Source organism: Eublepharis macularius, chromosome 18 (assembly GCF_028583425.1).
Source record: "Eublepharis macularius isolate TG4126 chromosome 18, MPM_Emac_v1.0, whole genome shotgun sequence".
Taxonomy (NCBI): Eukaryota; Metazoa; Chordata; class Lepidosauria; order Squamata; family Eublepharidae; genus Eublepharis; species Eublepharis macularius.
The window spans coordinates 9,493,151-9,507,123 of record NC_072807.1 but is presented as its reverse complement, the minus strand read 5'-3'; positions in this window follow the sequence as shown (position 1 = coordinate 9,507,123).

Below are 13,973 nucleotides of genomic sequence, written 5' to 3'. Positions count from 1 at the left end.
CATGTGAGTCTGTAGTTCCAAAATAGTAGAATCCAGTAGCACCCGTAAGACTAACCAACTTTATTGTAGCATAAGCTTTTGAGAACCGCAGGCGATGCATCTGATAAAGAGAGCTGTGGTTCTCAAAAGCTTATGCTACAGTGGAAGAGTAGGGATTTGAACCTGGATCTCTCAGATCTTTGACCCGCACTCTAACCACTACACTAACATGGGTCTCTTCATAACATAGCAGGGCACATCTTGAGACTGGTTTAAATCATTCTTGGAACATAGCCTCGTGCTTCACCAGAGATGATCTGGCCTCCTGGATTCATGGCACAGTAACACCAAGACTAGACTACTGTAATGCACTCTACATAGGTTGACTTGGAGACTAGTCTAGTCTAGGCTAGTCTAAATTGGGAGAAGGCCTTTTTTGCCACTGCATTTATTTGCTTCTCTAGCAGGTAAATATAATCCAATATAATCCGTAGGCTTTTCCTTGAGTCAGCCATGGTCAACTGGACCTCATCAAAGGATGAAGGAGTAGAAGCTGTGGGAGTTAGAGGGGGCAGCATTTCAAGCAGGCACATGGCTGGCAAGGGAAAGGTTACCCCCAAACACACACAGCTGGTTCTCATGGGAACATGCTCTTGAGAAATGCATGTAAGGTGTTGTTCTGGCTTTGGACTGTTGCAAAAGGTTGTGTTTAGGCAAATATTTTCAGAGATTGGATAACAGAACTGATGGGTTTTCTTTCCTATTGACTGACTTACAGAGAACTTCTTGACAATTCGAGTGGTTCTTCAGTGGGAACAGGCTTTCTCGGGAGGTGGTGGATTCTCCTTCTTTGGAGGTTTTTAAGCAGAGACTACATGGCCCTTTGTCAGCAATTACTCCCTATGAACTTAGGCAGATTGTGAGAGGGATGGCAGGAAAGGCTGAGCCAGTGCTTGGCTCTTGTTGCTCTTTCTTATGTGCCAATTGCCACTTTGGGGTCAGGAAGGAATTTTTCTCCAGGCCAGATTGGCCAAGGATCCTGGAGGTTTTCTGCCTTCCTCTGGACATTGCCAAAAACTAAAGAGGCTCTCATGGGTTAGAATGCAAAACTAAGAGGACACCAGTCCACCCCAAGCCCCAGTCATTCGCTGTAAGGAGTGGAAGGGCTGCTCATTAAATTTGCTGATGATACCCAATTGGGAGGGGTAGCAAACACCCAAGAAGATAGAATTAAAATTCAACAAGACCTGAATACTCGGGAGAAGTGGGCAGCTGTGAATAGGATGCAATTCAACAAAGGCAAGTGCACAGTATTACATCTGGGCCACAACAATGAGAAGCACAAATACTGGATGGGGGATACACTTCTGGTCAGTAGTATATGTGAAAGGGATCTTGGGGTAAGAGTGGACTGTAAACTAAATATGAGCAGTCAGTGTGATGCGGTGGCAAAAAAGGCCAATCCTGGGTTGTATCAAAGGGGCCACAGCGTCGAAATCGCAGGTCATAGCCCCTCTCTCTATACTGCCTTGGTCAGGCCGCACCTGGAGTACTGTGTGCAGTTCTGGAGGCCTCACTTCAAAAAGGATGTGGACAAAATCGAGAGGGTGCAGAGGAGAGCGATGAGGATGATCAGGGGTCTGGAGCCTGAGCTCTAAGAGGAAAGGCTGAGGGCCTTGGGAATTTTTAGTGTGGAGAAGAAGAGGTTGATGGGGGACATGATTGCTCTCTTTAAGTATTTGAAAGGCTGTCACATTTGGAGGAGGGCAAAGAGCTGTTCCAGTTGGCAGCAGAGGGTGGGACGCGAAGCAATGGGCTGAAACTACATGCACAAAGGTACCGGCTGGATATTAGGAAGAACTTTTTCACGGTCAGAGTAGTTCAAAAGTGGAATCAGCTGCCTAGGGAGGTGGTGAGCTCCCCTTCACTGGCAGTTTTCAAGAACAGGCTGGATGAATACTTGTCAGAGATGCTTTAGGCTCATCCTGCATTGGGCGGGGGGTTGGACTAGATGGCCTGTATGGCCCCTTCCAACTCTATGATTCTATGAATTCCACTATCATATTACAAACAAAGTGCCGTGTGCTGATGGTATTACATTCAATCTAATATATTTCTAACATAAGCAGAGCACCCAGCTCAATAAATATTCCATAAATACTAGTCAATAAATATTCAGTAAATATTCACAGAAATCATGGAGCCAAATAGAATTCATAAGACCTTGTGCTAATACTCTCAAATCGTTTCCCCAAATGTGCAAAACGTGCTGCTACAGCCGATAAGCATATAAAGAATACAGTGTCCTCTGGCATTGAGCAGGGGTCACCGGGGGAGTGGTGGGAGTGGTGACTGTGAGTTTCCTGCACTGGGCAGGGGCTTGGGCTAGATGACCCTTGGGGGTCCCATCCAACTCTGTGTTTTTTTAACTTTAACCCTGAGCAGATGTAGAATGGGCCCCGGGGAGGGCGACTTTGTCCCCACTGGTCCTGCAGCCTGACTTGCATCCCAAGCGTTCAGCAAAAGGTCTGCTTGGAGCCCCATGTGTGTACTAGGGTTGCCAACTCCAGCCTGGGGGATTCCTAAAGATTTGGGGCTAAGATCCGCAGGACATGCCTGAGTTTGGCTTGGATCTTGAGCGAGGGGGTCCTGCCTTCTTCATTTCTACAGTTTCTACAGTTAATGGGCAGGAGTGGATGAACGCCTTCTCCTCGGTCGCTAAGCATCTCCAGCTAAGGATAGGGAACTGTGCCAGGGGCAGAAACATCATGCGAGCTTCTTCAAGAGAGGAAGACCTCAGGAGCCACAATGCCAGCAGCTGAGGGACTTTGCAGATGGGAACAGCCTGTCACCTCTGCAAGGGGGAGGGGGGAGCTGGAATGCCTCTCCTGGGATGTCAGCATTACGGACAGGGGGTGGGGGAAGCGGTGGCAATGCTGCTGCTAGGCAGTCACGACAATGCTGGCTGAACGGGCCCCCCCTCTCCCAGCTGTGGCTGATGGCCTTTCCTCTCCCTTCGAGGTCTTGGTGGCAGGTAGATTTTCCTCGCCAATGTGCCAGGTTACCAGCCTGCCTGAGGCTAATGACAATAAATCTACTACTAGTACTACTAGTACTACTAGTACTACTAGTACTACTACTACTACTCTGTTTCAGCATTTCTTCAACTCTGTATTGGATTTTTGCTAATGTTATGACTTTGTAAACCTGCATTTATTCATCCTCTGGCATTGTTTATGGAAATGTCCTTGATATTGACTGTGGCAGTCTCACAGTGTGTAATCCACCTCGAGTCTTAATGAGAAAGGCGGACTATAAATGACATAAATAAAAATAAAATAAAATAACAAGTCCTGCCCCAACCATTAAGAAGGCAGCAGAATCACTGCATTCTGGTTTTTATGGATCAGCATCTCTCTCTCTCTCTCTCTCACACACACACACACACACACACACACACACACACAGAGCAAAAGTTCCAAGATGGCACACCCAGCGAATGAGGGACTACTGAAAATGTTTTTAAAGAAACATGCAGTTTCATTGTTCAGATATACAGGATTATAGTGAAGAGATGAAAGGAGGCTCAACAACCCCCCCCTTCCCTTCCCACAGGAGAGCACAACAGAAGCTGTCAGAAGCAGGGTTGCTAGGTGCAGCCTGGCAACGTACAGGAGACGAGGGAGGCTGGGATTTCTGTACTGTGGGGGCAGCCTGGCAGGGGAATGGCATCTCTGGTGCATTCACATCATGTCCAGGGTGACCTGGAAGTGATGTCATACTCCGACCACCCTGGTGAGCAAAGGCAGATAACGAGCAAGGGACGGGAGATGACCCTGCCCTTCGCAGGAAGATGGAAGCCCTCTTCAGAAGACAGACTTAGAAAGATCTCTCTCCCACACACATATATTGCCTTATTCTTGTTGGGATTTGACATTTTATTTTTATGGATTTTCCACAGCACCGCTCATTGCAGGAGGCCAGCTGCTAAGACCTGACCTTTTTGAGACCTGAGTTGGGCGGCATGCAACAAGGCCGGCGAATTCTGCCTAGCTGCCTTATTCCCAGTCTGTTGATCCACCAAACCAGGGTAGGAACCCAGGTGTTTTACCAGATCTGAGCTGTGCAAAGTTTTATAGCAAGTATGTAAAGATTAAGATCTTTGGTGTAGTGGTTAAGAGCAGCAGGACTCTAATCTGGATAGCCGGGTTTGATTCCCCACTCCTCCACCTGAAGCCAGTTGGGTGATCTTGGGTCAGTCACAGGTTCTCAGAGGTCTCCCAGCCCCACCCCTTCAGAGGGTCCTTAAGAGACCTCTGCTTGTTCAGGGCATCCAGCTGCTGCTTTCTTGTAGTTTGGGGCCTTTCCAGCTGGATTTTTAAGTGTTCATAGATTAGGAACGCCTTAGTTGAATTATTTAAAGCAAATGAGACAAGTCCTGCTGGTTAAGGGCAGCAGGACTCTAATCTGGATAGCCGGGTTTGATTCCCCATTTCTCCACTTGAAGCCAGCTGGGTGACCTTGGGTCAGTCACAGCTCTTTCAGAGCTCTCTCAGCCCCACCCACCTCACAGAGTGATTATCATGAGCGTAATAATAACACACTTTGTAAACCACTCTGAGTGGGTGTTAAGTTGTCCTGAAGTCAGCTATGATTTGAGGGCATTCTCTACCTCCACCTCTTCATTTCCAGGGCTGAGGGTTTTTTTTAACTTTCTCTGGCATGGAGGCTGATGCTTTGTACATTAAAAAGAAACATTACAAAGAATGATAAAGTCTGTTTTGTTTTCCACTGAGAAGTTCCACTGCCATGCCTGCTGCAGGTGGCCAGAAAGGCCCCTCTGGCTACTAGGCTTGCCAGCTTCCAGGGATGACCTGGAATTCTGGAATTACAAGTGATCCACAGAGATCAGTTCTGTTGGGGGAAACGTCAGCTTTCGAGGGCATCATGTTCCTATTGACCTCCCGTGGTTCCTCCCCCAAATCTCCAGGAATTTCCCAGACGAATTTGGCACCCCTACTGCCCCCTGGCCAGGTGCTTGGAAAGTTGCTCTTTCCAGGACCACTTGGGTGGAGCTGGAGAGGGCAGAGTTCAGGCAGGGAAGGTTGCTCAACAGGGATGTGATGCCGTGGAGTCCATCCTCCGCACCTGCCATTTCCTCCAGGGGAACTGAGCTCTGTAGTTAAGAGATCAGCTGTAATTCCAGGGCCCACCTGGAGGTTGGCAACTGTAGGCTCTCGGCAGGCAGGGTTCGAGGTTAGCACAGCCTCTGCATTTCCCTCCAGCAGGGAAGATCACGTGCTCTGCAGGGCTGTTTCAGGTTAGGAGGCAAACAGGTAATGGCCCTGGACAAGTGCCCGACCGGGTCCGTCTCAGCTGCTACTTACAGTCAAGGAATGCAAGCAAGGCCCAGTCACTGTTGAGTGAAGCCCTGCTTTCTTTTTCTTTGTTCTTTCTCCTCCTCTGACACTGGCTGTTTAAACAACCTGGCCGGACCTGTCAACAAAATAAAATTGATTGGCCTGAGAGAAAAATGCAGAGAAAACAGAAGGGGGGGGGCTGCCTCTGCCCCCTGGCAAATGTGGAACTGTTTGTCCTAAAGACGATGGAGACAGAGGAGGGTGAACAAGGGGGGTTTCTGGAGCACACGGCTGCTGCTAGGGGTGCCAGCTCCAAGCTGGGGATTCCTGGAGATTTTAGGGATGGAACCTGGAGTAGGTAGGGTTTGGGGAGGGGGAGGACCTCAGTGGGGTATCATGCCATAGACTCCCCCCTCCAAAGCAACCATTTCCTCCAGGAGAGCTGATCTCTGTGGCCTGAAGTTTAGTTGTAATTCCAGGAGATCTCCAGCCACCACCTGGAGGCTGGCAACCCAGCTGCAGCCCTGCTTGCAGGTTCCTGAAAGTGCAACCCTACGGCCAATGTGTAAAGTGTTTAGGACAGGAAACAGCCTTCCACCTTATGTGGGCACAAGAAGGGGATGCACTGGCAGAATGTTCCACCAGCACCGCACACATGGGTAAAACACAGGGCTGGCACTGCCGTGACCCCCTCTGAGCAGCCCTCCAACCAGGCCAGTGACTCAGACCTGGAGGCAGGGCTCATTTCAAGGGGGAACGCGCAGGAACGCAGTTCCAGCAGTTCCCCAAAGAGGTCACATGTCAGGTGGCCCCCGCCCACCTGACTCTCAGCCATTTTGGGCCCGTTACAGCCTGGATTGGGGCCAAAACGGCCTGGATCAGGCCTCTGATGGGTGGTGGATCACGCTCCTGTTCAGCAGCGGCCCAATCCTGACCATTTTGGGCCCCTTTTTGGCCAGTTTCAGCCACTTTGGGCCATTTTGGGCCCAATTTCAGCCCTGAATGGCCAGGATTGGGTCCAAACCAGCCACGGTAGGTGATGTCAAGGGGTGTGGCATATGCAAATCAGTTATGCTAATGACACATTTCCAGTGATGTCAAGGGCCGTGGCATATGCTAATGAGTTATGCTAATGAGTTCCTCCAGCTCTTTTTCTACGGAATGACCCCTGCCTGGAGGGCTCAGAGGACCAGCAGGGCCAGGGTGGGCCTGGTGCTGCAGAGGCACTGGCTAACCACAACCCAGCATGCCAGAGACCACTCGGCCAGAGCCTGCAAGAGAGGCGCTAGCCGGCATCACCAGAGCATGCGAGTGAGTCCTTGCTGGGCCTCCGCCAGGCAGGACATGAACCAGGGCCCTCAGCCCCTCTGGATCACCTCCCAAGCCACAGGAACGGTGGCGGTAAAGGGCCCTGGCAGAGGTGGCACCAGATGGCAAAGTGCAAGGCTGGCAGCACGCCACTTCCCTGTAGGTTCAGAACAGAACACCGAGTGGGATAGAGTGGCATAGCGGTTAAGTGGCTGGGCGACAAATCAGCACTCTGCTAGTTCAACTCCCACTATTGCCATGAGCTCAGCAGGTGGCCTTGGGTCAGCCACTCCTCTCTGCCCCAACTCCCCAGCTGTTATGGGGAGTAATATCACTGGCCTTGTTCACCGCTCTGAGTAGGGCACTAATCTGTCCAGAGGGGCAGTATATAAGCACACCGTTGTTGTTGTTGTTGTTGTTAAAGAAGAGCAAGATTCAAGTTCAGTAGTGCCTTAAAGATTTCCTTCTGGAACTTAACTCTCAAAGGCTTGGTGGTGGAGGGTGTCCTCAAGTCTCTTGCGGGGTTTTCATGGCACGAGACTAACAGAGATGGTTTGCCATTGCCAGCCTCTGCAACCCTGGGCTTCGTTGGAGGTCTCCCATCCAACAGGCCGACCCTGCTTAGCTTCTGAGATCTGATGAGATCAGGCTCACCCGGGCCATCCATGTCAGAGCTCTCAAAAGCTTCCACCCTGGAAATCTTGTTGGTCTTCAAAGTGCTACTGGACTCAAATCTTGCTCTTCCACTGCAGACCAATAAAGCCGCCTTCTTGAAACGGTCCACACAGAGCACTGCTGCTGGCAACGGAAGTTTCAGCTGAAGCTGCTTTGGGAGGCGATGGGCGCCTTGCCTGCCGTTCCAGGTGGCAGTCTGAGTGGTGAATGTGCCTTCCACTGCTGCCGCAGCTGTGCTTCCTTACAGTCACTTTGCATGCCAGACACCTGTCACCTCAGGGATTGGCTTCTATTAAAAAAACAGCATGCAAAAGGGCCCAGAAAGCTGCCTTTCTCCCAAGCTTTTGTACCCATGCAAAAACAGTGCAGAGGGGAGACATTTCCACATTTCTGCTGCTTCACATTGAGGCGTTTTGTGCACATGTGGCAACAGAAAAGGGAAAACTCTCCTTCTACACACAGTTTTTGCTTTAGAAAAAGCTTGAGAGAAAGGCAGGAGCTTGCCCTTCCCTGGCAGCAGCTTCCTGAGCCTATTTGCATGCTATTTTTTGTAAATAGAAGCCAATCCCCAAGGTAGTGTGTGTCTGTGCAGAGAACGGGCTGTCTCTGTGCAGAACTTGTAAAGGAAGTAATGTGTCGAGTGACTGTTAGTGTCTCCTGCAATGACTCCCATCTCCGTGACTTTAAAAGGAAGGTTTGGCCACCCCCCCCCTGCTAGTTGGGTAAGACAGAACATTTTTGAGCTCCAAGCAAGCAGCTGGCAACTTTGGGGCGTGTAACTTCCTCAGACCTTTGATGTTCTTGCACCTGAGGACACTGAGTACTTGTGTTTACATAGCCGCGGCGCTTCCCGTGGCGTTTTCTGTACACAACTGTTCCACTGAGGAGCAGGGACCTGGCTGGGATTCCCTACTGCCCCTCCCCGCCCCCGGAGCCCTCTCGGCTTGGCATGGCATCATCTGCCTGCCCCGGTGTGACTCCTGGGTGAAAGCGGACACAAGCAGGGCGCCTGCCAGGGCATGGTGACAAGTGATTCCGGCAAGACTGGTCAAACTAGTTCAGGCCGAGCCTTCAGCTTTTCAGACCGTTGGCCAGCAGTGTGATCCTTGTCAATGTGCCCACTAATCTGGCGATGGAATCAAGCTGAGATGCTGCTCGATTTCCTCAAGGAGAAATCTGCGTAGGAGCCTCTGCGCATGTGCTGCACCCAGGAGATGTGACGGGTCTCTCTATATAAAGCTGTTAAAAACAACAGCATGCTGTCTGCCAAATTGCCCCCCTCCCAAAGGATCCAAGGATTAAAAGAACCAGTTTGGTGCAGTGGTTAAGAGTGGCAGAACTCAAATCTGGAGAACTGGGTTTGGTCCCCCACTCCTCCACTTCAAGCCAGCTGGGTGACCTTGAGTCAGGCACAGCTTCTTGGAGGTGTCTCAATCCCACTAACCTCACAGGGTGATTGTCACGAGGATAACCAGGGCTTTTTTTCAGGGGGAACGCGGGGGAACAGAGTTCTGGAACCTCTTGAAAATGGTCACATGGCTAGTGGCCCCGCCCCCTGATCTCCAGACAGAGGGGAGTTTAGATTGTCCTCTGTGTCGCTGAGCGGCGCAGAGGGCAATCTCAACTCCCCTCTGTCTGGAGTTCAGGGGGCGGGGCCACCAGCCATGTGACCATTTTCTCTGAGGGCAACCCACTGAGTTCCACCACCTCTTTTCCCAGAAAAAAAGCCCTGAGGATAACAATAACACACTTTGTAAAATAGAAAAGAGTCCAGTAGCACCTTTAAGACTAACCAACTTTACTGTAGCATAAGCTTTCGAGAATCACAGTTCTCTTTGTCAGATGCGAGGAGACGAAGAGAACTGCATCGGACGAAGAGACCTGTGATTCTCGAAAGCTTATGCTACAGTAAAGTTGGTTAGTCTTAAAGGTGCTACTGGACTCTTTTCTATTTTGCTGCTACAGACTAACACGGCTGACTCCTCTGGATCTATGACACTTTGTAAAGTGCTCTGAGTCAGCATTAAGTTGTCCTGAAGGGCAGTATATAAATCAAGTGTTGTTGTTATTATTATTAAAAACAACCATGCAACCTTATAAATAGAACTGTTGCAGGAATATAGAGACCTCCAGTTGCCAGTATCCAGGTAGGGTTGAATGAGAACTGATCCAGACTTCGTAGATTAGTCCCTTGGAGGAAACAGCAGCTTCCGAGGGTGGCCCCTGCAGTATTACACCCCTGCTGAGCTCCCCTCCCCCCTCCAAACTCCCCCCTCACCCAGGCTCCACCCTCAATCTTCAGGAAATTCCCAACTTGGAGTTGGCAACCCAACCAAAAAAGAAGCAGCGCCATTCATAACAAAGTTTCAGCCGCTGTTTCAGTAAAACAAACATAGCCCCGAAGCAGCAAAGCCACACCAAAATATTGAGAATGGGATAAAAGCAGCATCAGGAATAAGAACAAGAGGAAAGGCCAGCAGGAACACTTAGATAGAAGAGAGGAAGAAAAAAAAGCAAACAGGAGAGCAAGCTACTTAGGAGCAACTAATTAAAAGATGAAGGGAATAAAAATAACATTGCCTGGTACCTACAAGACTGCAAATTCAGTTGAGAGAGCTCTGAGAGAGCTGTGACTGACCCAAGGTCACCCAGCTGGCTTCAAGAGGAGGAATGGAGAATCAAACCTGGTTCTCCAGATAAGAGTTCTGCTGCTATTAACCACTACACCAAACTGGCTTTTTTAATAATTAGATCATGTTTGGGGCAAGACCCGGTGGGGAGAGAATTTCAGGAAAAGAAACGGCCCTCTCGCTAGACCCTATCCAACATGCATTGGGGGAAGGCCTCAACGGACCAGTACGTTTGCACAAGAGAAGGCCCACCTCTTGGTGCTTTGCTCCCAGGCCAGGTAGAGTTTTATAGGGAATAACCAGTACTTGGGATTGTATCCTGGAGCGAAGTAGTAGGCAATAAGAAAGACTTGATCTCAAGAACTGATGCCTGCCCAAAAGCCTGGCCGCTACTTTCTGGACCCGATAAAGCTCCCAAACGTGCTTCAAAGGCAGCGCTATTACGCTAGCACAGTCTGGCATCGCCAGCATCTTTATTTAAAACATTCCTACAAACACTTTTCTCCTGAGCACCTTGTGAAAAGGGCTGCAGGAGGTATACTAGCTGAAGTTGGTAAAATGTACAGTCTGCTACGTGTGTTGTTATCTGGACAATGAGACACTTTGGATTCCGAGACTCCAACACTCTGCCAGTAACAGAAAGAAGAACACAACTTCATTAAACAGAGAGGCTTAAGTAACTATATACACTCCAGGATTTCCCTCTTGTGTCCCCCGCTTCCCTTTAATCCCAGAACCAGGAACACTTCTCACACTGCAGAGGAGATCTGTAATGCTCTCAGTCTGTCCACTGGTTCCTGGATGGGTTACATCCAGTCCCACCCAGATGGTTAACTTATCAGTCAAAAACACTTCAGTCTTGTCAGGGTTAAGTTTGCATTTATTGGCTGTTATGCAACCCATTCTAACTTGAGACAATGGCTCAGGAGCTCCACCAACTTACTTCTCAGCTGAAAGGGAAAAAAAGGTAGAGCTATCAACTGCATATTGTTTACACCACACTCCAAGGGCCAAGCTAGAAGTGACGAGTTACACTTGAATGGCAAGTGAACAGATTCACATGTATTTCTCCCTGTTCACTTGCCCTCCACTTGCACTCCACTTGATGATTGAGTGGAATGCAAGTGGAGCGCAAGTGAACAGGGAGGAATACATGTGAGGGCCAAGCTACAAGCGATGAATGACACTTGAATGGCAAGTGGATTGAGTGGAGGGCAAGTGAACAGGGAGAAATACACTTGCTGTTCAAGTGTCACTTGTCACTTGTAGCTTGGCCCTGAGTCTGTTCACTTGCCATTCAAGTGTAACTTGTCACTTCTAGCTTGGCCCTATGTCTCTGGACAATCTCTTCCAGTGGCTTCATGTAGATTTTAAACACTATGAGGGACAAAATAGGTCCCTGTGGGACCCCAGTGCTGAGCAACAGTCCCTCAGTACCACCTTCTGGGAACTGGTTGTCCAAGCAGGAACAGAACCACGAATGGTGCCTCCAGCATCTATCTCACACAACCACACCAGAAAGACACATTGCTGCTGTTGAAGGCAGGACCGGATCGAGGGGGGGCAGGGGGTAGTCTGCCCCCGGCGCCACCAGGGAGGGGGTGCCGGGAGCAGCTGCCAGCTGCTAGAGGGCGCAGGCAGCAGTGCGGGCAGCCTTGCAGCCCCCCGCACTGCCTTTTGCCTGCCCCACAGGACAGGGCGGCTGGCTTGCCACGCACCCCCTGTCCTGCAGGGCAGGCAAAAGGCAGCGCAGGGGGCTGCAGGGCCGCCCACACCATTCGCCTGTCCCGCAGGACAGGGGGCAGCCGGCCACCCCCTGTCCTGTGGGGCAGGCAAATGGCGCTGGTGTCCACGCTGCCTTTTGCCTGCCCTGCAGGACAGGGGGTGCGTGGCAAGCCAGCTGCCCCCTGTCCTGTGGGACAGGCAAAAGCAGCGTGGGGGGCTGCGAGGCTGCCCACGCCATTTGCATGCGGGGAAGCGAATGGCGCGGGCGGCTTCCCAGCCCCACACGCTGCCCCCACCGTTCCGCCCTGCGTGAAAACGTCACCGAAGTGACGTCATAACGCAGTGTGGGGAGCACACGCACGTGAGGTGGTCAGCCTAGGGTTGCCCCGGGTGCGGGCGACCCTAGATCCAGCGCTGGTTGAAGGTCACTGAGCCATCCAGGAAAATGAAAAGTAAAAGACACGTTCTTCCTTGTCTCTTTCCCAGCAAAGGTTATCACTTGTGAACACCAAGTTAGTTTCCATCTCCAAACCAGGTCTGAATCTTTATCAAAATTTCTCATCAGGGCAGTATCGCCAAAGGAAATGGCTGCCATCCACTCAGCTCCGAATTGTGAGCAAGGGAATCCACCGAAATTTAATTTTATTTATGGTGGTAACCGAGCCAAATTCAACTGTACGCTGCCCTGTTGGGCCAAGGGATGGGCTGATTTTCAAACAGGCAAAAAGAAACCACCAAAGGAATCACAAAATGGCTGACTCTACATCTAACTTAGAGGACATGGGAACTATCTTGGTCCTGCTTTGGGAAGTGTCAAAAGACACAAAACACCTGAAAGAAGGGCAGGCCTCCATTAGAGCAGAGATGGACGATTTCAAATCCTCTCTTAACTGGGCTTTTTTTCTGGGAAAAGAGATCGTGAAACTCAGTGGTGGAACTCAATGACATCACCTTGGGTCAACTGGAGTGGGGGGGGGGTAAAGTTTAAATCGCCCTCAGCGAAAATGGTCGCATGGCCGGTGGCCCCACCCCCTGATCTCCTGACAGAGGGGAGCTTAGATCTCCAGCAGCGCGGAGGGCAATCTCAACTCCCCTCTGTCTGGAGATCAGGGGACGGGGCCACCAGCCATGTGACCATTTTCAAGAGGTTCCGGAACTCCGTTCTACCGCATTCCAGCTGAAAAAAAGCCCTGGTCCCAGCCATTATCTATCCTGGATCTCAGGCCCACCAAAAGGATATCAGATCAATCCTTACAACTGGTTGTATTTTTGAGGGGTCCCTCCAAAATACAACCAATAGTAACAACACACACAGAGAGACCACCAGGTGGCAAAGATTCCGTGATACATCATTGCTGGTAAAAGCTACTGAAACACTTCTGCCTTGTATGCCCTGCAGAACCTAAACAGATCCCTCAGGGGACATGTATTGTTGGGCAGAGCATTCCAACAGGATGGAACCACCACAGAAAAAGCCCTCGACTTGCTAGAAGAGAGATGGGCCAGTAAGCCGTGAACGGGCCGATTCTTTAAGAATCTTTCAGAATCTGTCTGGCACAAAGCATGGGAGCACTCTTGGGGCCTGTGTGAGGATGTTCAAAAAGTGAGTGCCAGGGCCCCCCTCCCACTGGGAGGATAAGGGGATCTGGCAACCCTATGCCCACCCCATCCTCTGGTTTCAAGCTCAGGGGACCTGGCAACCCTAGTAGGGCTCCCAGGTGCCCACCAGTGGCAGGCAAACTCCCAGGGATCATCCATTGATTGCCCAGCGATCAGTGGGAGGGGGCAAGCTCCAGGAGGTTGCCCGCCACTGGCAGGCACCTCAGGAATGCGCACCACATGTGTGCTCCCAACCGGTGTGGCGACATCACTTCCAGAAGTGACATCATCACACTGGCCACAAGAGCATTCCCGCGCTTCATTTGTGGCTGATTTTGGCCCCAAATGAGCTGAATCAGCCCTATGCGAAGCGCGGGAACACTCTCATGGGCAGCATGGTGATGTCACTTCCGGAACTGACATCATCACTCTTGCTCTGGAGCGTGCGCATGCTTTGTGCACGCGCATGAAGATCAGCACACTGCCAGCACGAGGTAAGTGCTGGGTCCCAGCGGGAGGATAGAGGGACCTGGCAACCTTGCCTGTAAGACGGAGATGTTCTGCCAGGCAAATGGTTGAGGCCAATTCCAAGCTATCGGGTGAGCCTCCATCCCCAGTCTCTTGTTGGGAGGGGGCCGAAATGTCGTCATGATCCCCATTTGAGTGTAACTGAGCATAATGTTGCCCCCTCCTTCCC